A 27,845-nucleotide genomic window follows, 5' to 3' on the forward strand; every position below is an offset into this window, starting at 1 on the left:
AGAATGATTGAATGAGGTTAATTAGCTTTGAAAACTTTGGTTTAGTGCTCTGTGGATCAATAATTAAAGGGCTAGTTTTAAGATCCATTTATTTCCATTCTCAAATTTAAAGGATATTTGAAATTAATTCTCATTATGATATGCAAATCTAAGGAAAAAAGTTCCTGTTGGTTGCACACAATAATCATTACATTCTTTTCTTAAATTCTACATGCCAATTTATCAAAGATTTTTGTTCAACTTTACCTAATAAGTGTTTACTTTTCCAGTTATGTATCTTTGCTTTTGCAACTTAATTAGAAATGAAAATTTAATTAGAATAGAGTTTTCCAGTCTTAATAAAGGATTTTGAAGCCTACTGGATTTTTTTTGGAAATTTTTGAAAAATCTTGGGAAATATTAAGATTTTAGAAGTGTGCAGATATAATACAGTTTTTAATATCAAATCTCAAAATTCCAAAAGCATAATTAGGATAGTAAAAAATTCTCTTTCCCAGCTTCAGAAGCACTAGTTTTCTCCCCCACTGGCAATAGCTGATACAGCTGTATCTTCCAGAGATATGATACATAGACACACATATATAAATAGTCTTTTATATCCCTTCTTAAACTATTCCTGTACCTTATTTTTAAAGCCTGATAGTGTATTTTAAGAATCCCCTTTTATGGCTGTGCTGCTTTGCATTGTGTGACATAGTATAACATATTTAGCCAACTGGGTATTGATGCACATTTAAGTTGTTTCATTCTTGTCTTATAAGCATATTACACTAAATAATCTCCTCTGTCCATGGAATTCTCCAGGCAAGAATATTGAAGTGGGTAGCCATTCCCTCCTCCGGGGAATCTTTCTGACCCAGGAATCAAACCTGGGTCTCCAGCATTGCAGGCAGCTTCTTTACAGTCCGAGCCACCAGGAAAGCCCAAATAATCTTATATATATATATGTTATTTGCATATTTGCAAAAATATGTGTAGGATAAATTCCTGGAAGTGGAACTGCTGAGCCTTGGATTGTTTCCCAGTTTTGCTAGATATTGCCAAATTGCCTTCCACATGGTCCTGTATCAGGAGATGAGATTCCTTCCCTTCTGCCTGGCAGCAGCAGTTATTAAACTTCATAGTCTTTGCCAATCTGAGAGGTAGGAAATGGCTTCTTAACATGGTTTCAATTTATGGCTATGTTTCCTTTCATATGTTTAGGATTCATCTGTGGATCTTTTCTGTGATGAATTGTCTCTAATATGAAAAATATTACAGGTTTGTTCTTCAGATATCTTTTTCAAATTCATTTCAGAACTGGAGCAGGAAAAGTGCAAGATGAGCCTGGAGCATCTTGTTAGTGCTAAAAGTTAAGGAAATACTTAAAAGAAAAGAGAGAGAGGAACAGAGAGGGATTAATATATCAAACAAAGAAAGGAGCCAAATTGAAAGAACTCCCAATGGCCAATGCTGGAGTAATTTGAGTGACCAAATAAATAACTATAGGATTAGATTATAGCTCAGAGAACAAAATAAATATCTATAGGGCATACTGGTATAAATAAATGATTGAATAAATAAATATACAGAGAAAAGAAGCAAATCTTACAGAAGAATTCTAAATACTCTTTTTAGATAGTCTCCCCTCTAGGAAATGGAGCTTAATTCTGAGTAGCGGCTGGTTCTAGTGACATGCTTCCAACAGAGAGAGTATGGAAGGGGGAAAGGGTGACTTTACAGCAGAGAAACCTGGTGGACCCCACCTTAGCCAGTGATGAAAGTTGACCTCATCAGTGCTTAGTCATGTTCTGTAGCCCTTGACATGATGTGATGAGAAGAGCACCCACCTCTCTGGTTTTCTCCCAGCATCCACAACTCCAGTCTAATTGTGAAAATCTAGCCAAACCCTGGTGAAAGACATGCTACAAAATACCCAACCAGAATTCTTTAAATGTATCAACGTCATGAGAAATTAGACCAAGAAATTATTATAGACCAGAAGAGAGAAAGATACAATAATTCAATTTAATGTAGTGTCTTGGATTGGCTTCTGAAATAGAACAGGATAATCATAAAACCCATGAAATCTGAATAGTGCCTGTAGTTAATGCATTGATTTCTCAATTTTGATGAGTGTGTTATGGATATGTCACATGTTAGTGGTAAGGACCTGGGTTAAGGGCATATGGAGATAAATACAAATTTAGTCTAAAATTATTCTAAATAAATAAAACTAAAAGATTAAAAAAATCTGCTAGTTTGCATACCTCTGATAGCCACTTATACCAGAAAAGTTGAGCAAATCTGAAATACTTGTGTGATACTGTGCTTTATAATAAGAAAACATATTTGGTCTTCTTGCCTGTTTCTTGGGATGTCCTAAATAACAAGAGTGAGAAAGTTGTCTGATATTCACAACAAATTCCTTTCAACCACACCTGAGTTTATGTTAATGATATGACTTCTCAAAGCATCTAAGGATGGGGCTGGTTGCTATGGAAACCAACCATGTGATTAGCGGGTTGGAACTTTTAGTCCTAGCCCCCTAGCCCACCTTGCCTACAGCTTCCAGGGTGGGAGAAGGGCTGAGTCCAGTCCTCACTGGCCAACGATTTAATCAATTATGCCTCTGTTATGAAGCCTCCATAAGGACTCAAAAGGAGGGGCTTAGAGAGATTCTACGTTGGTGAACCAGAACATACTCACACGCTGGTGGGGGGGGGCGGTTGGTACCTCCTGAACTCAATGTGGACAGAAGCTCTGGTGTTCAGGACCCTTCCAGACCTGGCCCTGGGGATCTTTTCATCTGACTGTTCATTCGTGTCCTGTAATACCCTTTGCAATAAATGAGTATCTAGAAAGTAAACTGTTTTCCTGAGTTCTGTAAGCCACTATGAGCAAATAATCAAACCAGAGGAGGGGATTGTAGGAGCCTCCAATTTATTTCCTGTTGGTAGGAAGTAAAGCAACAGCCTGGACTTGTGATTGGCTGTTTGGTGGGACAAGCCCTTATCTGTGGGATCTGATGCTGCCATCTTCATGGAGACAGTGTCAGGACTGAGTTACAATACAGGATGTTCACCCAGTGTCCACTGAGAATGAAGAACTGCTTGGTGCTGTTGGGAAAACATACACTTAATGAACTTCTTTATGGTAAAATAAAGATGTTATTTAGTTGTTAAGTCATGTCCAACTCTTTTGCAACCCTATGGACTGTAGCCCACCAGGCTCCTCTGTCCAGGGGATTTCCCAAGCAAGACTACTGGAGTCAGTTGCCATTTCCTCCTCCAGGAGATCTTCCTGACCCAGGGATCAAACCTGTGTCTCCTGCATTGGTAAGCTGGTTCTTTACCACTAAGCCGCCGGGGAGGTCCAAAATAAAGAGGATTAATCTATAAATCTGACACTTTTAACTGCTTTGCTCATGACAAAACCAGAAAACATGGCACAAAAGAATTTTGAGATGACTCTCCTCATTACAAATTATTATGAATACTCTATTATTTAAAGGCCTCATATTTATTAATCATAGTAACTAGTAAGGTAGTTAACCTAATATATCCTGATATTACTTAATTATTTATAAAATGGGTTCTCATTGGTGATAAGCTGGGCCATCTAGCTCACCATATATTACAAGTGGGTGGATGAAAGTGAAAGTGGAAAAGTCAGTTGTGTCTGACTCTTTGTGACCGCATGGACTATACAGTCCATGAAATTCTCCAGGCCAGAATACTGAAGTGGGTAGCCATTCTCTTCTCCAGGGGATCTTCCCAACCTAGGGATCAAACCCAGGTCTCCCACATTGCAGGTGGATTCTTCACCGGCTGAGCCATCAGGGAAGCCGAAGTGAAAGGATATATTCTTCTCAATCCAGTTATCTGGGGCATGTAAATAGGATGAAGGACTCAAGAACAATGTAACTCGTGTGTGTGACAGGTGGCAACTGGCCCCTGAAATTGGAGAGGAGCCCATCTTTACAAAGGATGGGCTTTGATCAACATTCTAGGCTACCCTCCTTTGAAATAATTAGGAAAAAGGATAAAACAATGAAAAAAATGCCTTGGTTCATTTTTTTTTTTTTTTTTTACCGTGTGAGTCTGTTTTTACAGTTTCATTTTTATGAGTAGAAGAACCTGAAAAGGTAAGAGTGCAAGGTCTGGAATCAGACTCCAGGACCTGAATATTTGCCTTTGCCAGCTACTAATGGTTACTTTAACTTCTTTGTGCCTCAGTGGTGTCACACGTAAAATGGATCATAACAGCACTTTCTTCAACAGGGTAACTACTTGGTAGACCAGACGGGCGTGATACCTGTAAGCTGTTGAAATAGCTCCTGATACATAAAGAGCTCAGCATATCCTGGTTACTATCATCATTAGAGAGATGACCAGTATGATTCTTTTTATTACCATGGTGAAGAAAATCAAGTCTTAGGCAACAGCAGTAGGCAGATTTGGTAGCTATTTTGATGAAGAAACATGAGACCTCTCTAAGGAAAAATTCATTCATCAGAAAGGTCTGGAGATACTTTCGAGGTAAGAGTTCTCAGTTCAAGGCACTGGGAGATCTGAAAATCTTTTGCAATTGATTGCAAAGTGAGCATATGCAGGCACACTTCTTTTTCTCCAAAAGCATCAGTTCTTTGGTGCTCAGCCGTCTTTATGGATCAGCTCTCACATCCGTACATGACTACTGGAAAAACCAGTGCCCTAAACACACCCAAATCCTTGAGGCATGGTTCAGGATGGTAGGATAACCTTGATTACTCCATGAAACACACAATAGCACTTTGTGGCAGTCATTCCTGCTCTGGAAGCGTCTGTCTGTGTGTGTGTGTGTGTGTGTGTGAATGTCTAGCTCTTCCTGTCAAATTCCTGCTAACTTCCCCCCAACAAATGTCCGCCTATTGGTAGATCATTTTCTTTGCCATCATCTTTCCAAACCATCCCCATTTTCACCCTCAGATGTCAGCATGTCATGTTATCACCATTTATAATTTTTTTGAAGTCCAAGATAAATGCAGAGAGTACGTGCACTGTGGCTGAACTCTCCTTCACTTTGTAGGAAAATGTCTGTGTGGCATGACTTTTTCCATCATTTAATCCAACTGTGCACTCTCAGAATACGAAAAATCAGATCCCTCGCAGGCTGACAACCACTGGCTCCTGTCAATGGTAAAAAATAGTCATTTCTGGGAGCGAGACGGCTGTGGCATGAGGTCCCAACCACACTAGTCTTGAGTGTGTGTGTCCCCCAAAGGCGGGCCCCAACTCTGCTGGAATCCTGATTATGTTGCCGCTTTTAAGTGGGATGAAATTTTATGGGAATAATCCGGATTCCCTTGCTGTCATTTATTTATTGTATCTGAGGCTTGCAGTAATTTGTAAGCATGTGTTTAAAATTCCAGCTAACGTTTATCTCTGTTCTCGATGCTGGCAGTCTCTGATGGTGAGTGCTAAATTGTCTGGTGACCTTTCCAATGTATAATTTAGATTTGGGAAAAACCCCAGTAACAATCTGGATTCTTCAAGCTTACAAATGAAAGGCAAACTATTTATAGACAATAATAAAACCAATCAAAATGATATTTTTTTCAACCAAAGAAACTTTAGAAACACCACAGTCTAGTGGCGTTCTACTGTCTTTGACCAATTAGAAAGATGAGGTTTGAAGCATTATCTTGCTACATTTTAATATGTAGCACAAAGTTTTGCTCCAAGTCAGCATTCAGTAAGTGCTTGCTGAATGAATCTTTGTGCTTCAGTGAATTGCCATAAAAAAAAGTCTCCTGGTGCCTGGCAACTAGTCAGAGTTTAATAAATACTGAGTTAATAGAAAATGTCTACAGCAATTTGAGGGCTTCCCAGGTGGTGCTGGTGGTAAAGAACTCACCTGCCAATGCAGGAGACACAGGTTCAATTCCTGGGTTGGAAGATCGCCTGGAGGAGGGTGATCCCACTCCAGTATTCTTGCCTGGAGATTCCCATGGACAGAGAAGCCTGGAGGGCTATGGTTCATAGAGTCACAAAGAGTCGGACATGACTGAAGTGACTTAGCACGCATGCACACATGGCAACTCAGTGTAAAACCAACCATAATAAACAACCATCTAATCCAGAGATACAAACCTCCATGAACCAGCTGATTTCACCAATGGCAATTGGAGTCATCAGTCTGCTTTTTGAATGTCGCAATCATCTAGCAGAATTCTAAGCAAGAATTATTTACTGGGCAACATTGATGTTGCCCAATATCCTTCATAGAGTTAACTGGGGAGTATATCTCTGTTCCCAGTGACTGACCCTGATTAAGGGCATTCTGAACCCTTTAGAAATGATCATTTCTTTCACCATCTCCTAGAATCCTCTTCCCATCCCTTCCTGCCAATGCCTGAGTGCTCAGAAGGCTGTCTCTATCTCTCCTCGCCTCCATTCAGTAAGTGGTGGTTCATCCCCTAATTCAATAAGGTACTGCCACCCGGCCAGCTTCTCACTGTAACTGCTCCAGTATATCCATGGCTCAGGATTCTACACTTTGCTTGTTTTTTAAATTAATTAATTTATTTTAATTGGAAGCTAATTACTTTACAATATTGTGGTGGGTTTTGACATGAATCAGCCACGGGTGTACATGTGTCCCCCATCCCAAACCCCCTCCCACCTTCCTCCCCATCTCTTCCCTCTGGGTTGTCCCAGTGCACCGGCTTTGAGTGCCCTGTTTCATGCATCAAACTTGGACTGGTGATCTTAATGGTTTTTTTGACAAAAAGATAACACTGCTTGTAAATCTGGATGGGTTTTCATGGCAGAGTTTCCAACATGAATGAGGTTGCGTAAGAAAAGTCAAGGATCCAAGATTGCATGGAAATTCCACTTGCTGACCCAGATGTGGTAATAATATTTGATATGAGCTCAAGCAAGCATTCCACGGATGTTAAAAAAGTCATGGGTACTTCCAGGGGGTTATTATTTCTAATTTCATTTGGGGATTTGGGGAAACTCTTGATCCTTTATGTTTTTCCTTTGACTGGTAACCCAGTTTGTAGACTATTTGAACCTCCTCTCTCTGGTTTCTGCACACACAAATCCACGCATTTTCCTGGTTATTACATCGCCACTAGCTAGCAGGAAAATGTAGGCACAGGTCCATTTTGTTTTGAAGGCAGCTCTTGTAAAAGATTTCAAAGGAGAAGTTGCTAAAATGATTGGCAAAATCGGGGCTGGGGTTTCTGTGGATTTAAACTAGTTATGCCTTTCCTGTGTCCTGCTAGAAAGAATAATCTTATTTAATTTGGTTTTTGGAGTTGAGAGAGCAATAACTGGCTTTGGGATGATTAAAGAATCTTTGGGGAGATTAATTGAACATTATTTGGGCCATGGGAGAATCTGGTCCTTTTTGTGTTAAAGACACTCTCTTTGTAACTAATTGTACACAGAAGATGAGCATGTGTTTTTATCTATTAAAAATTATTAGAACTTAAATTTTTTCCCTTTTTAAAAAATACTGTAACCATTTTGCAAAACAATACTTCTCTCTTTTGATGGGTTTTGATGACGCAGGTTAGTTTCCCCCCAAAGAATTGTTTGGAAATGTACAATTTCTGTGATTATGCATATCCATGTTCAGTATAAAGCAGAGGCTGGAGATAGTTGGACGGCAAGGATTTTGCAGTATTTGGAAAGCCTGCGCCTTTTAATATGTAAGAATGTTTGGAAATGCAGAGTCTACTTGGCTTGGAAAATCCAAGGACTAAATTTGTACTTAGACATCTCTCCTCCACTTTCTGTAGCGGAGGAGCACGTGTGTATCCGCCAGAGAGTTGGGCTGGCACCAGGCTCGGTTTCCATAACCTCGGGGCAAGGTGAGGAAGCCCGGCCTCTGAATCAGGCCCCAGACCGTGAAATGGAAAATCTAATCACCCCTGCCCCAGGGGAAAAGGGTGCATGGCATCACTGCCTTGAGGGAATAGTCCTCTCCTTGGGGACAGAGTCAAAGGGGACTTTATTTCTGTCTAAAATGAGTTCATAAAATCATGTGCAGGGAAGATGATGTGAAAGTGGATCTTTTGTTCATCTTTGCATGTATCACAGGCCCAAGCATGGACTTTTGTACCCTGTGGGTGTGCAATACATCTGGTTTTTGACTTGTATTATTAAAGATATGAAACATTGTAAAATGTCTTGTTTTTCAAATGCTACTAATAATCACAAAAAGATACGAGTTTAAAGTGATTGTTTGGCATTCAAATTTCTATTTGGGGGGGCGGGAGTATATAAATATTAAAGTGGCTTAGTCTCATTCGAGGTACTAGCTGCATGATATATATGTATAAATATAAAATGCATATAATATATAATATATCTGGCAGTATTGAAAGTATTACTTAATCCCCTGCTTGGAGACAAATGGCTTGGTGTCAGGAACTCTACTGAGAAACAATGTGGATATTTTTTTGCTTTAGTTTATAGCAGCCCTTGTCTTTGCAGGGAAAAAAATTCTGTTATGGAATAGCTTTCTTTTATGAGCGCCGGCAGGGTTTCTTGGAGAGAAGGTAATCTTAAGAGTTTTTAAGGGCTGAGGTTGCAAGAGTCTTAAGTAAGGGCCGGGAGCTTTGTCAGAGCTCACGGCTTCCTTTGCCTTGTAAAACTGCTATCTCCATCCATCTCTGTTTATTTTTCTCCTGCTTTTTAATTTGCCTAATGGACTTCAGCTGAAGACTTCCCTCAACGTCTGAGGAAAGTCAAGTCTAATAAAGCCCTGAGGACTTAGCTGGCTGAGTTCAGCACTTTTGGCTGATTTTGTCTGACTTTCATCTTTGTTGCTGCTGAGTGGGTGTCTGTGGAGCACCCTGGACCTGGCTGGGAGGACCTGGAGCCTGGGAAGCTGACACTGGTGAGTCATTCTTCTCTCTTCTGGAGGGCCTCTGGTTGGCTGGTCTCTGCAGGGCAGGGTCTGCCTCTTTCGGCCCCCTCCCCACCCTCCCCCATTCCTCCCCTCCTCCTTCCCTCCTCCCCCTCTCTCTTGCCCCCTCTCCCCTCTTCTCTCACCCCTTGCCATTTTCCCCCTTGTGGCTCAGCTGGTAAAGAATCCGCGTGCAATACTGGAGATTTGGGTTCAATCCCTGGGTTGGGAAGATCCGCTGGAGAAGGGAATGGCTACCCACTCCAGTATTCTGGCCAGGAGAATTCCATGGACCATAACAGTCCATGGGGTCACAAAGAATTGGACACGGCTGAGTTACTTTCACCAAACTGTCCTCACCATTTTACTAAAGTCTTGGGTGCCTGTCAATCACCTTGTTACCATCCTGGGGATCAGGAGCACAGAGAAATGACCCATTTCCAGGGATATTGTTTTCCATAGAAGCATAAAGTCATTTTATTTCAGATTTTTCTCTCCAGATGTTTTATCATAATACACATTTCAGGGAGAACTCATTATTTGAAATACAGGAGTTGATGGATGGTACACCCTTAATTTCATTTCTATTGCTCTTTCATGCTATCTAGAGAGGAGACTCAGAAAACTGACCACCATATTTGTGATAGGGGCTTCCCAGGTGGCACTAGGGGTAAAGAAACCACCTGCCAATGCAAGAGATGTAAGAGATTATGTGTTAGATCCCTGGATGGGGAAGATCCCCTGGAGGAGGGCATGGGAACTTACTCCAGTATTCTTGCCTGGAGAACCCCATGGACAGAGGAGCCTGGGGGGCTACAGTTCATGGGGTCGCAAAGAGTCGGACACGACTGAAATGACTTAGCACGCAAGCATACTTGTGATAAATGCGGGTAGAAAAGTGGCAAGATCCTATTTACCCTCTTGAGTCAGATGTCTCCAAGACTGGCGATGCTGTTGTTGAGTTGCTAAGTCATGTCCGACTCTTTGTGACGCAGAGTACGGGCTCTAGAGTGTGTGGGCTCAGTAGTTGTGGCACATGGGCTTAGTTGCCCCAGGCATGTGGGATCTTACTGGATCAGGGATTGATCCAGTTCACTGGTCTTATTTTCCTCCTAAACAATCCTAGTTCACTGGTCTTGTTTTCCTTCTAAATAAAATAACTGCATTTTAAAATGAGACTTCTGTGGCTGAGGCTTGAAGGAAGGCCAGTACTGAGAACCACAGGCCCCCAGCAGAAGCAGCACGGATGAGGCTTTGAATACTAAAGAACCCACGTCACTGCATACAGAAGGAAGACGATTCAGTAGGCTGCTGTGACATTTCTTAAAGACCCACCTTGCTGACCAAAGTTTTCTTCATCAAAACCGGAAAACAGCCAAAATATTCTTTTTAGCTGAAAAGTGAGCAGAGTGTGTGAAACATTTGGAAGCAGTGTTTAGCACACTTACAGGGCCCAGCGTATAAGGATGAAGATTCTCTTGGATGTGAAGGACCTGGACGGGAGGGATGGACAATTGGTATCAATCCCCAGGGCCACAGTGGAGTGTCTCCAGTTTCCAGAGTCAAAGCAGAATTGTTGTGTCCGATTATGTCTTAGCTGAAAATGTGCCAACCAGAGATTCCTGGTGAGTGGGGAGAAAGATGTTCAGTGCTAGGAAGTTTCCATCTGCTCCTAATGTATATCCTCTTCTGGTGTAACTTGTACCAACTTTTTAGGAAGATATTTAGGAAGGAAGCTCTGTAAAAAATTATCCCTAGGACGTTTTATGGCTGAAAGGACATATCCATGGAGTCATTAGATTCTGTGTAATCAAAGAGACCACACCGTGTATATATTATAGAACATGTTGGGGGGTGGGCAGGGGCAGGGGCTGGGTGTCGCTCAGTTGCGTCTGACTCTTTTCGACCCCGTGCCCACCAGGCTCCTCTATCCACAGAATTCTCCAGGCAAAAATACTGGAGTGTGTAGCCATTCCCTTTTCCAGGGGATCTTCCCAACCTGGGGATTGAACTCTGGTCTGCATTGCAGGTAGATTCTTTACCATCTAAGCCACCAAGGAAGCCCTATCTTTTAGAAAGTTCTAGAAAATTCTAAGGGTTCTGTTACAACTCAAGAGGCTTTATATGACATTTTAAAAAGTCAGTAAAGAGACCCTTAAGCCCTGTTTCTCCTTATTCTTTCAGCTGACTCTAAGACTTCTATTTCACTTTATGAAAAAACACAAAACTTTATTTTCTGGGAACCTGCTAATAACATCACTGTATCTGACGGGAGTGGAAAGACACTTTGGTGGGAAATTCGTGAGTTTCTTGTTTTCTCAGTGTTTCTGAGGAAGGACTTTGTGGTGTTCCCAGGCAGAAAGTCATGATTTGCATTTTGGAAATAGAAACAAAACAAGGACGGGAATGGAGCTGGGTCCCAGGATGAGGGAACAAAACAAGACACACACACACACTCATTGCAATCATTTATGCTGCTTTGAAAACTAATGAGTAGGAGCCAAAGATGCTGCTCCCGCTGTTGTGTCATGAATCCCCCGCTCATGCTCCCCACTGTTGGTTGTCTTAAAGAGAGTGGGACAAGTCACTAGTCTCATCCTTGCCGCTTTGGATACCCTTTGCACATGTTTTTCCAATAAAACTTCGCCAAGCACCTCGCTGGGTCAATAGCAGAGCAGAAGAAAACATTGCACGCAGCAAAGCAAACAGCCAAGACTCCAGATTGCCCCAGAGGCAAAGCGAGGTTAGGGCTTCATTCTAATTAGACTATTTGCACTCCCTACACACTTCACTTGTTTTTCTTAATTTGCTGAAATTTGCACCTTCGTCCCCTTGTGTTTCTCAGTGTTCTCCCAGCATGACCGAAATGTGTTTCCAATGAGTACAAATCACTTGTTTTCAGGTGCAAAGATGAGGAGAGGAAGATAACCATTCCTGCCTGAGTTGGAAAAATTTCAGGTGCTTTTCACAAACGGGGTGCAAAAAAAAGTCCCTTAGGGACTTCCTTAGTAGTCCAGTGGCTAAGACTCAGCATTCCCAATGCCGGTGGCCTGGTTCGATTCCTGGTCAGGGAAATAGATCCTGCATGCCACAACTAAGACTCTACACAGCCAAACAAATAAAAACATTAGAAAAAAAAAAACAACCCATGTGCCCTTAAATTTCCTGGCATTTCAGCCTATGCTATGGTCACAGCAGCATCCTCTCAGGCTGTGCAAGGAAATCAAGATAACCCCTGGCCTAGGTGGCTGGTCCTAGATGTGCAGAGTCCTGGGTCCTCTCTCAAGGACACTGCTCACTGCACATTGTCGACCTCTCTGTCTCTACCTGTGTTTTAGATACAGGTAGACACACACATCACATCTTTTACACGTCCGTACACTTATATGTAACATATTTGTGTTGAATATGCATTTGTGCTAAGTTATTTCAGTCGTGTCTGACTCTTTGAGGTCCTATGAACTGTAGCCTGCCAGGGTCCTCTGTCCATGGGATTCTCCAGGCAAGAATACTGGAGTGGGTTGCTGTGCCCTCCTCCAGGGGATCTCCCCAACCTACGGATCCAACCCACATCTCTTATGTCTTCTGCACTGGCAGGCAGGTTCTTTACCACTAGCACCACCTGGAAAGCCCTGTATTGACTACATGTGGGGTTTAGTCCTTCACAGTCCTCTTGTGCAAGCTGTGTGACTAGGTGGATGAGGCCTGATGCAGCTCTTGGACACACACGTTTCCACTTAGATGTTAGTTGGTTGTCTTAAAGAGAGTGGGACAAGTCACTAGTCTCATCCTTGCCGCTCTTCACTGCTCTGTGCTTCACGCACCAGAGCAGGATAACCCTGCAAACTTTCAAGGCACTCTAACCTGCCATGGAATTTTTATGTCTTTATAAATTTATTAATTTATTTTTGGCTGAGCTGGGTATTTGTTGCTGTGCGTGGGCTTTCTCTAGTTGTGTTGAATGGGGGCTACTCTTTGTTCTGGTCCACGGGCTTCTCGTTTCGGTGTCTTCTCTTGTTGCAGAGCACAGGCTCTAGAGGGTGTGGGCTCAGTAGTTGTGGCACACCGGCTTTGTTGCCCCACAGCATGTGGGATCTTACCAGATCAGGGACCAAACCCGTGTCCCCTGCATTGGAAGGCGGATTCTTAACCAGTGAATCACCAGGGAATCCCAGAATTTTTATTTTTGAAGACAGCACTCTCAACTTTATTTCCTTTGCTTTTCTAGATCAGCTAAAAACCTGAACAAACAAGCAAATGAAAAAACACCACCCCTCCTCCCCCAACCCCAAAGTCACCCTGACTTGACTTGATCTGTCCCAGATGTAAGGAGTGGATACAAGACCCTGCTCATAGCTGTGGAGGTGAGTGGGGACATGACACCACATGGGAGGGGGCTGAGGTCCTAGGAACAAACCTGTGGATCCAGGTGCAGAAACAGGTGGGGGTTTCCATGTGAGTTTCCAGCTAGGTATTTTTTCAGATATGTAAGAGGAGATTATGAACAAGGTTAGCACTTCTTGGTGGTCCTTCTCATGTCTTCCATTGATATGACTAATGATGAGTTGACACCGGGAGGGAGCGAGGTGTGAAGGAGCGTCTGTGTATGGCTCTGTGCTGTTGCATCCTTCTCCATAAGAAGGGCCCACTGTCACCGGGGAGTGTGACAAGGTGACTGGGCACTCTCTAGCCCTCCAGTTTCTTGGGGGCCAGGCTCATGCCTTAACCATCTTTGTGTGTGACGTAATGTCCCTGAAGAGTGGATGCTCACAGGATGACCACTCAGGACCTACTTCTTGGAGGGGCTCCCCCTTTCCCCAGACAGCAGGTCAGCACACATGGGTACCATCTGGACTTGGTTTCTAGAGCAGCACGGTCCCGTGGGTCTCAGGGCTCCTCCGGGAGGGGAATGAGACTGCTCTCCACCACGCATCCCAAAGAGCCTCCTTGGAAGGAGTGATGGTGCAAATAGGGAAAGGGTCATGTTTGTCATGACACTTTCTGTAAAGTTTGCCTTTGACTTTTGGGAACTGTCCTGGCCCCCATCATCCTTGAGACCAATCCCAATATCTTAGAACCTGAAACCCAACTAGAGGTGGCACAGGAAAGCTTTGCTCTCAGATTTCTGCCATGTTTGCTCAATCTGGGATGCATCTGTCTGTCTCCTGCTGAAAATATTCCCTTGGGGAGGAAGATAAGAGCACCTACCTCTTCACCATAGCTCTTTATCACTTTGTCAAGCATATCAAGGGAGCATAGATGATGGGGTGCAGGGCAAATCCACTGGGGTTCTTGGTGGAGTGGAGGGCAGAGAGAGAAGGATGGAGAAAGGGCAGGTTGGGATTCTGGGGCTTGGATGGGGAGCCAGCAGCAGTGGGAGCAGCAGGTGGACCCTAGGGAGGGCAAAGGCTAAGTGGGCAAAGAAAATCATGAACTTGGCCCCTACGGTGTGGCCTGGAGGGGATGGCACGGGCCAAGTGCAGCTCAGTTCCACATCCTTGAAGATCACACATGAGTGTGGTCCATAGGAAGGAAGGTGTATACGTTCACTGTCAGACAAAGAGGAGCACGCTCCTGGAGAACAGAGGGGTTTATTTCATTAGCTGCCTTGTATCTTTTTCCTAATTATAAGTCACGTGTTTAATGCAATGGGCTTCCCTGGTGGCTCAGCAGTAAAGAATCCACCTGCAATGCAGGAGACGTGGGTTTGATGCTTGCATTGGGAAGATCCCCTAGAGAAGGAAATGGCAACCCACTCTAGTATTCCTGCCTGGGAAATCCTATGGACAGAGGAGCCTGGCGGTTTACAGTCTATGGGGTCGCAAAGAGTCGGACATGACTTAGCAACTAAACAACAAAAACGATTTAATGCAAAATGAATGAAAAAATAGAAACAAAAAGAAAAGGGATATGTATGTGCTCAAAGCAAAAAAGAAAAAACCACTAGTATGTTTCTTTCATACATTAATTCATTTAACACATTTTGAAATTTTTAGCAAAGCACCACTATGTGGCAGGCTCTGTACTAGGACCTGGGGATGAGATAATAAACACCACTGTGGTCTCAGCCTTCAGGGACAGAAAGTGATCATTTACTGTATATTCTGTGTTGTAGTGCTTTTTAGACTTATATAGCATCTTATGTCAATGAATATTCTTCTAGAATCTGAAAACAGCATCCTTATTATTTTACTTAATGGGCTTATAATTATTCATTGACCAAACTTGTAGTTAGACTGCTAGGGTTTTTCTACTCTTCCCTTTTTATTTGACAATATAATATTAAACATTCTTGAATGTACATTTTATATGTATATTTTATGTTGTTGGTTTGATACCAGAATTGGTCATTCTTTTTTAATTGAAGTATGCTTGACTTACAACATTATATCAGCTTCAGGTGTAAACCGTAGCATAAAACAGAAGACATATTTTTATAGCTTATGTACCACACAAAGTTATTAACCAGAATTGGTCATTCTAAGGGTTTTTGTGGATGTTTAATAAAAGATTATTTATCCAAACAATTCAGACATGACAGTTTATGAATTAGTGATATTTCTAGAATTAAACATCATATCCAAATAGCACACTTATTGAAAAATAAAATAAAAATTTTATTCTGCCAAGCATCTTCTGAACACCTACTCTTTCTTTTCCTTTTACTTATGTATTAAGTGACTGCATATATATTACTTGTTTGTGTCATGCTTTCTAACAGTTGTCATCCTCTCAATTGGCTAGGAACGTGTTTTCCATCAAACAAAAGAGAAGCAGGTTTATGTTACCTTAGACAGATGAGGTTTAGTTTTTCTTGTACAAACAGGAGACTATGGCTGCTGAGGGCTCTGTGTCTGGGCTAAAGTTCCTGTTAATCCTCTTGACTTTCTCTCATAGTCACAAAATGGCTGCCCAAGCTCCAGGCATCTATCTTCACTCCAGATGGAAGAAGCAAAGAAGCTGGCAATCCCTTCTTTTTTTCCTTAGCATCCTATGCACAAGCTTTAGTTTTTAACAGCTTTATTGGTATATCATGGATAGACAAAGAATTTCATATATTCAATGTGTACACTTTGATGGATTTGGACGTATGGAAACCTCCATGATACAATCACCATAATCAAGATAATAGACAATTCTAGCACTTTCTAGAGTTTCCTTGGGTCACTTTGGTTTGGTTTTTTGATGAGAACACTTAATATGTGGTCTTCTCACTTAATTTTTTTTTTTTTTGAAGCACACAACATGGTATTGTTAACTGCAGGAACTGTGTTAAGCCGCAGATCTCTGAACTCACACATCAAGCACACTTGAAACAAAGAAAACCTGTGGTAACTGACCCTAAAAAGAGTGGAAATCTATGCATTACCTGACAGAGACTGATGAAACCTCTTCTTGTAGCTCTTTGTACAGATTCACATCACATGGGCACCCATATCCATAGGTCATGAAAGTGAGTATTGAGCTTTTTCCATTTTTAGGGTTAAAATGAATAAAGGAGAAGAGGTTCACCAAGGAGAGTGGGGCAGTCAGCTCATAGCATCCGCCGCTCACACACCCTGATGGTGTATGTCTTTGTTTATGGATTTCTTACTCATCTCCTTCACCCTTTATCCTCTCTCTCTTTCTCTGTGATGTAGAGAAGTTTTGTTTTACATCTGTTGGTCTTCTCCCCTTATGACTTCTACTTCTTTTTTTTTAATTGAAGTATAGTTGATTTACAATGTGTTAATTTCTGCTATAGAGCAAAGTGACTCAGTTATTCATATATATTTTAATATGCGTGTGTATATATACACACACACCTTCTTTTTTACATTCTTGTCCATTATGGTTTATCACAGGATTTTGAATATAGTTCACTGTACTATGTAGTAGGGTCTTGAAGTTCATCCATCTTACATGTAGAAGTTTACATCTGCTAACCCCAACCTCCCACTCCATCCCTCCCCTAAACCCTTCTCCCTATCGCAATCACCAGTCTGTTCTCTATGTCTATGAATTTGTTTCTGCTTTGTAGATAGATTCATTTGTATCATATTTTAGACTCCATGTAAATGATATCATGACATATTTGTCTTTCTCTTTCTGACTTACTTCACTTGGGATAACATTCTCTGGTTGTATCCATGTCGCTACAGATGGCATTATCTGGTTCTATTTTATGACTGAGTAGCATTCCATCCTGGCGTGCTGCGATTCATGAGGTCGCAGAGAGTCGGACGCGACTGCATGACTGAACTGAACTGAGCTGAGTATTCCACTGTATGTGGGCACCACATCTTCTTTATCCATTTGTCTATTGGTGGTTATTTAGGTTGTTTCCATGTCTTGGCTGCTGTGAATAATGCTTCTGTGAACATCAGGATTCATAGATCTTTTTGAATTATAGCTTTGTCTGGATATATGCCCAGAAATGGGATTGCAGGATCATATGGTAATTCTATTTTTAGTTTTCTGAGGAACCGCCTGCCATAGTGTTTCCCATAGCAGCTGCATGAACTTACATTCTCATCAACAGTGTAGGAGGGTTCCCCTTTCCCCACACTTTCTCCAGCATTTGTTATTTATAGGCTTTCTGAGTTTCTACTTCTTGTATCATGCTTAGGAAATCCTTCCCTTCTCAAACAACAACTGTGTAAATGTCAGTAACATTGTCTTGTTTTGTAATCTTATGCTCAATACTTCTCTTTTTAATCCATTTGGAATAAGCCAGGAGGTAAATCTCATAACATGTACAATTACCCTTGTACACCCAGGTGATAATCTATGTGTCCCTTATAAGATGGACACACTACCTTTATCATATACTATTAAACTTTGTCATCTGTTTCTGGACACTCTCTTCTCAGTCCATTGATTTCTTTGTCCACCCTGAAGTTAGTGCACATATGTTTAATTACTGTAGTTCTATAATCTATTATATTGCCTGGCACTGTAAGTCTGCTCATTTGTCTTCTGAAATTCTTTATTGGATTTTCTCATCTGTTTAGTGTTTCTCAAGTCTGAATTATGGTCAGCTTAGTTAAGTTCCCGCTGAGTAGCCTGGGAACCTTGGAGAGTGGTCTGCTCCCATGGCCTTGGATGCTGTAGGCTAAGGAACTGTTCTTGGATGTTCAATTGAGTATTTTTACAAAGTTGACCCTTGAGGTGAAATCAGTGGACTGTTTCCAGGGAAGATTGACCTGGAGATTCATGAAAGCCTCTAGGAAGCATGGATGGGTAGTTGCCCTCAACATATACTGAGCTTTCCCCAGAAGAGGATTCATTCATTCATTCATTTTTCTCCTAAAAATTATAAGATACCTGACTCCACAGGCTCACAGAGAGCATGACCAGGACAACACAGTTGCTGGGAGACATAAACTGATGTCTATAATGGTCAGTACTCCCCTCAGTGGATTTTTTGCTTTAACTGAATCTCTATTTTTAGTACAGGATGAGGGTATTTATAGCCCCATTTTTTCAATGATCAGACACCCCATGCCAGGTATGTGGTTCAGACCATAGGGAAGCTGCCCAAGGAGGTGCCACACACCCCCAGGCAGGACAAGTTCCCTCTTAACGACATATTCCTGGTGACTGCCCAGCTCATTCCAGCATCGTGAGCCATGTGTCAAATTCCTGGGCTTGACACATGTAAAGAGATAATTCACATGATCCCAGCTTGTTTTTGACCTTTTTTTTTTTTTTTTTAATGCAGTAAAACTTTATAGTACGACCGGCATGACTCAATGTTGTTTTTGGATTTCAAAATATTGAGGTTAGATGTGCTAATGATTTGCTCTGGAGCTACTTTTACAAGGCGAGTTGGGGCCCTGCGCTGCCGGCACGTCTGAGAAAGGCCTGCGGTGTGTCCCAGCGCTGCCCCCTTCCACCGGGCACAGCCGTGTCTGCAGTCCTTGAACCGGAGTCCACGGCTGACAGACTTAGGAGCCATGCATGATGTGACAGTCGCCACCTCCAGATCATAAACACAAATAAAACACAATTCCACCCCTCCCTGTCCTGTCATTGCCGCATGGTTGACAGAGGTGGAGGAGTCATCTTTTTAGGGGAAGCCGTTGGATGGAGCAGAGTTCTCCACAAATCTCTGAGTCTCTTTCCCAGGCCCTTCACACATGAGCTATCTCAGCCCAGCTCCAGCTCCCTCTTTTATTATCTCATTCACCCGAATGGCAGGCAAGGTCAAAAAGACTGACCTTGGTTGCTAGAAAATAATCTCCTTGTTTTGACAAGAAAAGTCTTGGCTTCTCTGCGAGTTTCATTTTCTACAAATGTTGCAGCATTTATCTTCCAGAGAAAGACTATTAACAGATGCCCAGAGTCCACCTTATCTCTTAAGTGAAACGTTTTATTTCTGGAGAAGATCGTATGACGTGTCTGGACCCTGCCATTGAATTCTCCTTTCTTTCTTTCTCTCTCTTTTATAAATATAAAGAGAGAGGACTGTTTCAGACCCATAAAAGTATTTACTCAACTTGCTAACCAATTGGTGTAAGGCAAGACAGTTCACATCAACGTTAATGAAAGGTACTTGTTTGAAATTCTCACCAAAAAAAAAAAAACCCGCTCACTAACTTGAGGCTTCCGTCTGCCTCTTCATCTGAAAACTAACTTACACAGTCATCCCTAGTATCCATGCAGAGTTGGTTCTAGAACCCCTGCAGATACCAAAATCCATGGATGCTTTAGTCCCTTGTATCAAATGCTGTATTATTTATTGTGTATAAACTTATTTACTTTATAGTCTTTGGAGCAGAGAAAGGTTTATTGCAGGGCCTAGGAAAGAAAATGGGTGGCTAGCACTCAAAAACCCCAAACTCCTTCTCTTATGTATTTAATCATCTTTTGATGACTTATAATACCTAATACAATGCAAATGCTATGTAAATAGTGATAAACATAACGCCAATACTATGAAATAGTTGCCAGTAAGAGGCAAGTTCAAGTTTTGCTTTTTTATTTTGCTTTTTTGGAACTTTTTGAATTATTTTGGTTGAGCACAGATGCTGAGCCGTGGATAAGAAGGGCCAACTGTCCTCATTCCAACTGACCCCCTTTGGAGCCTAGCTGTGGGGTGAGGGAGGGGCAGGTAAGGGAGGTGGTCTTAGGCTATCTGCATGCATACCTCCCAGCGACTGATGTGGAAAGTCTGGCATTAAAAAATAAAAATAAAAAAAGGACTTGAGCTACAAGTATGCCTGATAGCTTTTCTTTCTTTTTTTTAATGATTTTTTTTTTTGATGTGGACCAATTTTTAAAGTCTTTATTCAATTTGTTAAAATATTGCTTCTGTTTTCTGTTTTGTTTTTTTTGGCCAGGAGGCAGATGAGACCTTAGCCCCCCAACTAGGGATCAAATCCGCAGCCCCCTGCATCGGAAGGCAAATTTTTGCTGTAGTTGTTTAGTATTTACTTACTGACTGCGCTGGGTCTTTGCTGCTGCTTGGACTTTCTCTGGTTTCGGCGAGAGGGGGCTCCTCTCTAGTTGTTCTTGTGGGCTTCTCATGGCGATGACCTCTCTTGCTACAGAGCAGAGGCTCTAGTGTGCATGAGCCCAGCTGCCCTACAGCACGCGGGACCTTCCTGGACCAGGGATCGAACAGATGTTCCTTGCATTGCAAGGTGAATTCTTAACCACTGGACCACCAGGGAAGCCCAGAAGGCAAAGTTTTAACCACTGGACCACCAGGGACGTCCCCGGAAATCTTTCCTTTAATTGAAAATTTAAAGACTCACCCAACTCCTCCTAGGCTGATTCAGAATATCCACAAAATCTCGTCTAGTTTGGACTTCAAGGAGCAAGCTCTGACCCTCCCAGCAGGGAATCTAGCACTCTAAACACAGCTCTGCATCCCACCCCACCCCCACTGTCTGAGTTCTCCTGCTCTGACTGCCCCCATCTCCCTGGAAGCGAGAACCGGTGAAGGAAGCAAGGTCTGTGATAATGGCCAGAACCCAACTCTTAAGCCATTACTGTCAGTGTCTGAGAAAGGAAGTGAGGGTCTTTGACAGGGTCGCTAATGGAATGCGCATTAAATGAGGTGTCTTGGAAGGACGCGTCCCTGAATGACAGGGGTGGGCATCTCCTCTTCTTGACTCCAAATTCTCACCTCGAAAATGTGGTCACTTTTGTCTCTCTGGACTGCTTAAAGATACTTGTGAAAAATTAAGATCTGCCTCTTTAAAGCTGTGCTGCGATTAGTCTGTCTCTTTAAGAGTGAAGCAAATACTTGTTGAAATGCCTGATTTGGAGAAGTTCGGATTTCAATTTATTTATTGCCCAGTGACGTTTTTCTTTGCTATATATACTTTCTCAGATAAAACAATATTTATTACTCTTGCCTACCGCACCAGATGTCCTAATGTTGGGTTCAGAAATTATAGCCAATATATAAACATTGCTTGTCTTCCCCTATGTGTGTGCATGTGTGTGTGTGTGTATGTGTTGTGTACACTGTTTAGATCACAAATGGTTCTGACCAATATCAAGAAATGCAATTGCACTGTGGACGCAATGATAAAACAGAATTCATCTGCTTATCCAGAGCATAAGACAGCACAGTGACCGTCATTAACAAAAGATGCTGACTGTTTCTGAGTGTTTCCAACTATGCCAGCATTTTAGATGGCCTGGGAGTACCTATTCCTATTTGGGTAGTAAAGTCCCTGTGTCTGAGAGCTTGCCCAGCTGAACTGAGCCTGAGTTAGAGCGTGAGTTTCCAGTATATGTGAAAGAGATGAGAAATGCAAACTCGGGCTGGTCACCTTGCAGACCAGTCTGGAGAAGGCATTGCCCCAGCATCCTTGCGCTCCTGCCCCTGCAGGCTGCTTCCTGGGGCTGTGATGCTATCAGCATTCTTGGCAGAATCCATCTAAGTGATGGATGATTCATGAGCTGTAACTACAAAGATCGTTGACAAAAAACAGTGGGCTGAGAAAGTTGGGGGGTTGTGGGAGGAGAGGGCAATGGGGGCTCCTGTTATCTCTAAAAATATCTCTCCATAAAATGTTGAAAGAAGTTCCTTTCTAACTATCTGTATGTGTGCTTTCCTGGGACAGTGCTTTTTTTTTTTTTTTTTTTTTTAACCACAGGCAAGTTTTGCAGAGAAGTTTGTGGCAGGAAGGGGAGAATTTAGGTCTTTTTATTGTCCATGGTTTTCAAAGCAGAATCGGTTTTCTTTGGTAGCTCAGGAGCTGGTGTATAAGAGCATACACGTACAATTCAAACAACAGGGTTGGAAAGTGTATAAGAGGAGGACAGAAAAGTTTGCTTTGGAGAAATTCATTGTCAGGCTCTCCTGTTGCTGGCCTGGGCAGGGTGTGATTTGTTCCAGCGCAGAGATGCTTTCTGTGTCATCAGATTGAAGCACGCTTCACTGCTCTAGGTGTTCTGCGAAACCCAACCTGGGTATATGTCACTGCCAACATGAGTGATCACATTAGCCTTTTAATATGTACTTCTGTCCACGAAACCACTGCTGTAAAAGCCCTTGCATTAAGAACAGGCTGTAAATAATCTGCTGGCTGAGCATTGACACTCCTGTAATTTCTCCCCAAGCCATAGCCTCTCCGCTTAGCAGCGCAGGACGTGAGGTCACCCAAGGTTTGGCCGCAGCAATGTCTGTTTCAGATGACAACTCCAGGTGACTTCATACACACCAGCCCAAATTCCATGCCTTCTCTGGACTCCTGGATCTGGGTCAGCTCTTTGCAATGTGAGCACGTCAGTTTTTCCCTCCTTCCCTCCTGGAGCAGCCCTAAAACGTTGCAGCCATTCCAGTAATTGCACCCCACCCCCATCCCATAAGCAGAGGGGCCAGTGCAGAGCCTGGGTGATGGACCATGCGCCAGCTCCTTTTGGGCGTAGGCATGATCGGGAACAAGATTCTGACTGCCTGCATCCAGGGTGGACCCTGGCACTGTCCACGGAATCTTGCCGAGAACAGAAGAGAGCCCGAGACGGGGACATTTGCATGACCTTTGACTGAATGGAGTAGCCATCTGCTTCCTGCAGCAGCAGGACGGACTGACAACCCTCCAAGGAAATTTCAGATTCCCTTTCAGGATGGAAAAACCCAAGCATCACTTGAGCTCATCTCTGTTGTCTTTTAATCATCTGCCAGATCAATAAACTACTTCTCAAGACTGGGTTTTCCAAGACAGTGTCTGGTATAGATTCTTCGCCTGGTAGAAAGTATGTTGGCTGAAACAGGTCCAGACTTACAGCAGGCTTTCCAGGCCAGCTGACCGAGGTGCTGGACCAGGCTTCCAACTTGCTTCTGCCCCAGAGGCAGGGGCTCTGGGTAAGGGTCACCCTAACAGGGTTCACGAGCAAAACAAGAGGCAGCTCAGATGCTAATACCAAGCACAGTGGGGATGCTCAGCGCCCCCAGGTGGCCTTCCAGGAAGGGGACTCCCTTTGGGATGGGTGAGGGTGGAGTCAGGCTCAGCCACCTTCTTACACAGGCTGATGGTACTTTTCCTACTTAACTGTTGCCCTAATCCTGAGAAATACACAGGCTATCTGGGGAGGCCATTCCCCAAAACCCTTCAGGCAGGATGTTGTAATCCACAAAATGAGGCAACTGATACCTGCCTCATAGGATGGGTGCATGAATCAGGTGCTACCATGACAACACAAGCCTTCATGTGGGGATGTGGAAGATATCACAGCCAACAGGAAACCCTCAGGCTCGCAAGCCTTTCAGGAAGAGACACTTGAAGGGTCTGTGCTCAGCCAAGATGCATGGAAGGTAATCTTACCCCGTCCACTTGTCTTAGAATACACTTCTCCCAATTTCTAAACACCCAGGCTCCTTCACTAGATCTGAGCTGGAATTCCTTTTGGACCTTGCTGGAATTCCATTTATTTAATCAGCACCTTAATTAGTTCTTAATTCTCTAATAATGGTGACAGCCAAGACTGTCTTTAGAAGCAGCAAATCCTGCAAGAGTTATCGTGTCTGCTGAAAATCCAACCTATAAACATGACTAAACCATAAAATAAGCATCGCTAAGACCCATCAAGCTCTTATTTTCTCAAGATGAAGACTTTGATATTAGGTTTGTGTCAATAACTTTTTACATGATTCTTCTGGAAGCTCTTCTAGGCTCCCCACTGTGTGGACCCCCGAAGGATGCTGTTGGTTCGTTTTCACTGGGAAACCCAGCTCTAATTTTCTGTTACCACAACTTGGTTCTCTCAGCCCCCTTGTCAATGAGCTATTAATTCCTAGAGTCAGAAACAGGAGGGGAGACACTTTTGGAAGGCAAGGAGAGAGCAGGGCACAAAAGCCATCATAGTGAATGTTGCTTTGGTTGCCAAAAACAGAAATTTCAGCATAGAGAGGTCACTTAGTCCAGCACATGCTCAGCGTATTCAGGTAAGTTCTGTCGGGTGTCAGGACGAACTGGGCAGAGCATTGGGCTTGGGTCCGAAGATACAGGTGGTCTTATTTTTTTGAAATACACACCAAACACTTTGGGATAAAATGATGGGATGTCTGTGAAATTTCTTCAGCAAAACAAAAATAGACAAAGCAAACCAGAAAAATACTGACAATGACTAAAGCTAGGTGATGGACCCAGGGATTATGATCCATTCTCTCTGCTCTTCTTATATTTGAAAATTTCAATCATTAAAAAAAAAAAAAAAGAAAACCAAATGCTTGGATTTCCATTTTGATGTTGACATTTATCGGCTGAATCACCGAGCCAGTCACTAGACTTCTTGGCTTCCTTAGCTGTAAAATCAGGGATTAACTTTCATCATTGCTTTGAGGAATAGCAGAGTAATGCATAAAAATCCCTTGTCAACCCTAAAGTACTACACAAATGTCAGTTTTTCACTGATTAAAGTAGAAGATAAATCAATCAGATGCTGGCTGAGGCTGCCAAAAAGTGGCTGAACTTCCCCTAACACAGCTCTACTTGCTAATCCTCATCCCAGCTCCTCCCAGATGGTTTTCTAATTGGAACTTGGTGCAGGTTCCTGCCCCCAGAGGCAGGTTTGGACCGTTCCTAGGCGTGTGGTGACCTGGAGTTTATTCCTGGGATCCATTCAGTGGCGTAATTGGGGCGTAAGAAAGGACTAGGGAGAAAGCTTGGTGGCCGCTGGCTGGCAACATGACGGCGGCGCTCTTTCATTTTACTGTTGATTTCAGGCCATCTAATGCTTGCAACTGGCTCTCTTCATTTCAGCCTGGACCACAAAATCTCAAAATAGGAGTGATCACTAAGCCCCCTTGCCACCTCCTCTCTGGGAGAGTGAGGCTGCTGGCAGATGATGACAGCACCCTGGTCTCAGAGCTTCCAGCTTGGTTGTGCTAAGGAGTGAGTGAGGATGTGAGGTCTCCCTCCCGGCCTGTCCACCCTGGGCAGGTGAGGCTGGAATCCCTAATCCACACAACAAGCCGTTAATATTAATACCTGACTTCTAGGATGGCTGCATGAATCAAGCAAGATCCTGACACATGCTGTTTATGGTGTGGCAGGTGTCACAGCACACAGACAAGTCTCAGTCTCAGACATCTTTCTGAAAGCCACATGAGGGGCTCCTCAGCAGGGGGGAGTGAGGAGGGGACATGTTCCCCACCCACTCCCCTGACAGCACCCTCTCCCAATCAAACTTGGGCATCCATCTGACTGTGTCCCTCTTCAGCATCTGCCTTCCCTTCTTTCCACCCTCCTCTCAAAACCTGCTTTTAACCAACTCCCCATCTGAAATAGGTCTCTAGGCTTCATTTTCCCTTTTCCTGAGGGCATTGTGATTTTATTGGGACCACAAATAAAGCCCCCAAATGAAATGATTTTTTCAAACCTGTAGGACACATGGGAGTGGGGGGAGGAGGATCTGGCGTGTAGCTTGAGGCAGGGCGCCCAGCAAGAGCTGGAATGTGCTAACTGGATGCTGCACACACAGTGAGGGTGGGGGAGGGGGCGTCCTGGACACAAGCTCGGTTGACCCTGAAGGCACTTTGCATTTTTCTTGCCTTTCTGGATCCTTGCTCAGCTCCAAAGTGATGTCCATGCTGCATTCATCTCTTTATCTTTTAAAGTCCAAGATTGAAGGGATTTTTACTGATGAAATCTCATGATAGCTACAGACAGACCCTCACAGATGCCACCACGAAGTGACTTTTTTAATGAATTAGAAAATAATCAGAAATAATTAGAGCAGGGGATTGAATATTCGTGTTCCTGAGACTGTCTCTCATGGGAGGTGTCCCATGCTGGCATTTCAGAGACAGGTTCCCTTTTGTGACAGGCTTCCTCTGCTGACCTATTTGGGGTTGTGTATTTGGAATCCAGGGTCCCCACCTACGTCAATGGAAATCTTGTGGGCAGAGGGAGGGGGGGCGTCCGGCATACCCACACTGGACCGGAGTCCTCAAACAACTGGGTGGGGCCAAGCGCTTTGCTCCCAGAGAGAGATGTTATTGTCTGAGACCTCGGAATCCTGCCCTTCATTTAGTGAGAGTGGCTAGAGCTGTCTTACTCAATTTTCAAATGAACAGTAAATTTGTTTGAAGATACAAAAACTTGAAGCATAAATATTTATATCTCAAAGACATTTGTCACGATGTCTAGGCCTCTGGAAGGGCCTGCAAGTGCTAGCAGAGCGGGTTTCCCCTGCCCGAACCTTCGTGGGGCTCTGCAGGTTGATTTGTGAGGAGTGTGAAGAAGGAGGAGACATGGACCCTTTGCCCTGTACCGGAGAGTCACCTGTGTTCTGAGTTGAATGTCTCTGAGGCTTATATGCGTGTGCGTTCAGTTGCTTCAGTCGTGTTTGACTCGGTACAATCCCATGGACTGTAGCCCATCAGGCTCCTCTGTCCATGAGATTCTCCAGGCGGAAATACTGGAGTGGGTTTCCATGCCCTCCTCCAGGGGATCTTCCTGACCCAGGGATCGAAACCGCATCTCTTAGGTCTCCTGCATTGATAGGCAGATTCTTTTTTTTTTTTTTGACAGGCAGATTCTTTACCACTTTACCACTAGCGCCACCCGGGAAGCCCCTCTGAGACTTACATGTGCACATAACTATAGAAAATACACATCTGAGGAAGAGATCCGTCACTGATGGCCAGGTTTTCACCATTGCTTCCTTGACTTTTTCTCATCGCAGGTCTGGTCTCCATGGGGAGCTGGAATGGAATGGACATCTTTCCCGGAAGCCATGATGTCTGAGATAAGAAGAGAGCATTTCAGCTGAATTTTTCTTAGCTTCCGGTACAGTGTCCTTATTTGCTTTAAAAAAAAAAAAAAACCCAATGTATCCTTTATTTGAAATGTTGTTTATTAAATGCACTAGATTTCTTCATGCATCTCTTTCCTGTGTGACTCAGAGAAACTGAAATGTTCTGGTCTTCAGTCTCCCAGCTTTAGTTAAATGGGCTTTTTTCCTGGACATAAAGGGCAAAATAAAACGGAGAATAGTTATTTCTGGGCAAATATGTTGGAGGAGATGCTCCATCCTACATACCCTGTGTTTTGGGAACACGTGTCATTTTTGTCTTCTTTAAATGTGGGGCCCACTGTCTCCCATTGTGTCTTCAAAGGTTCCCAATAAGCCTCAGACTTAAATCCCACATTGTAAAAGGTTCTAGGGATGGGGTTTCTGTGAGAGGGTATTGTGCTCTGGTGAGATGATCTGTTTGGGAAAGATGACCTAAGATCTCTTCCTGTGAGCATCCTGTGGGATTCTACCTAGATCTTTTATTGCACTGAGCACATGCTACCCATGATGGTGTAACCGACTGTGTACATCTCCCTTCTCTGAGATTATGAGCTTCTGAAAGTAAGAGGCATATCAAGCTAACCTTCGCTTTTCCCTGCAGCACATTTCTCAGTTCTTGTCTTATAGCTTAGTCCAGAGAAATGCTTTTTGACAGAAAAAGCAGACCATAGCCATGGGTTTTTAAGGTCAAACCATTTTATGTTGTTGTGGTTGCT

At 43.2% G+C, this 27,845-nt stretch overlaps 1 long non-coding RNA gene across 1 annotated transcript; it reads left to right on the forward strand.

The window, feature by feature from the left end:
• The first annotated feature begins 8,537 nt into the window (after nt 1–8,537).
• Nucleotides 8,538–27,250, forward strand: LOC122447845. The gene is made up of 3 exons (XR_006271398.1): nt 8,538–8,877; nt 13,115–13,250; nt 27,019–27,250. It is a non-coding gene; the product is annotated as an uncharacterized LOC122447845 (long non-coding RNA).
• The last annotated feature ends 595 nt before the right edge of the window (nt 27,251–27,845 follow it).

The sequence above is a fragment of the Cervus canadensis genome, chromosome 10 (genome assembly GCF_019320065.1).
Source record: "Cervus canadensis isolate Bull #8, Minnesota chromosome 10, ASM1932006v1, whole genome shotgun sequence".
In the NCBI taxonomy this organism is placed as follows: Eukaryota; Metazoa; Chordata; class Mammalia; order Artiodactyla; family Cervidae; genus Cervus; species Cervus canadensis.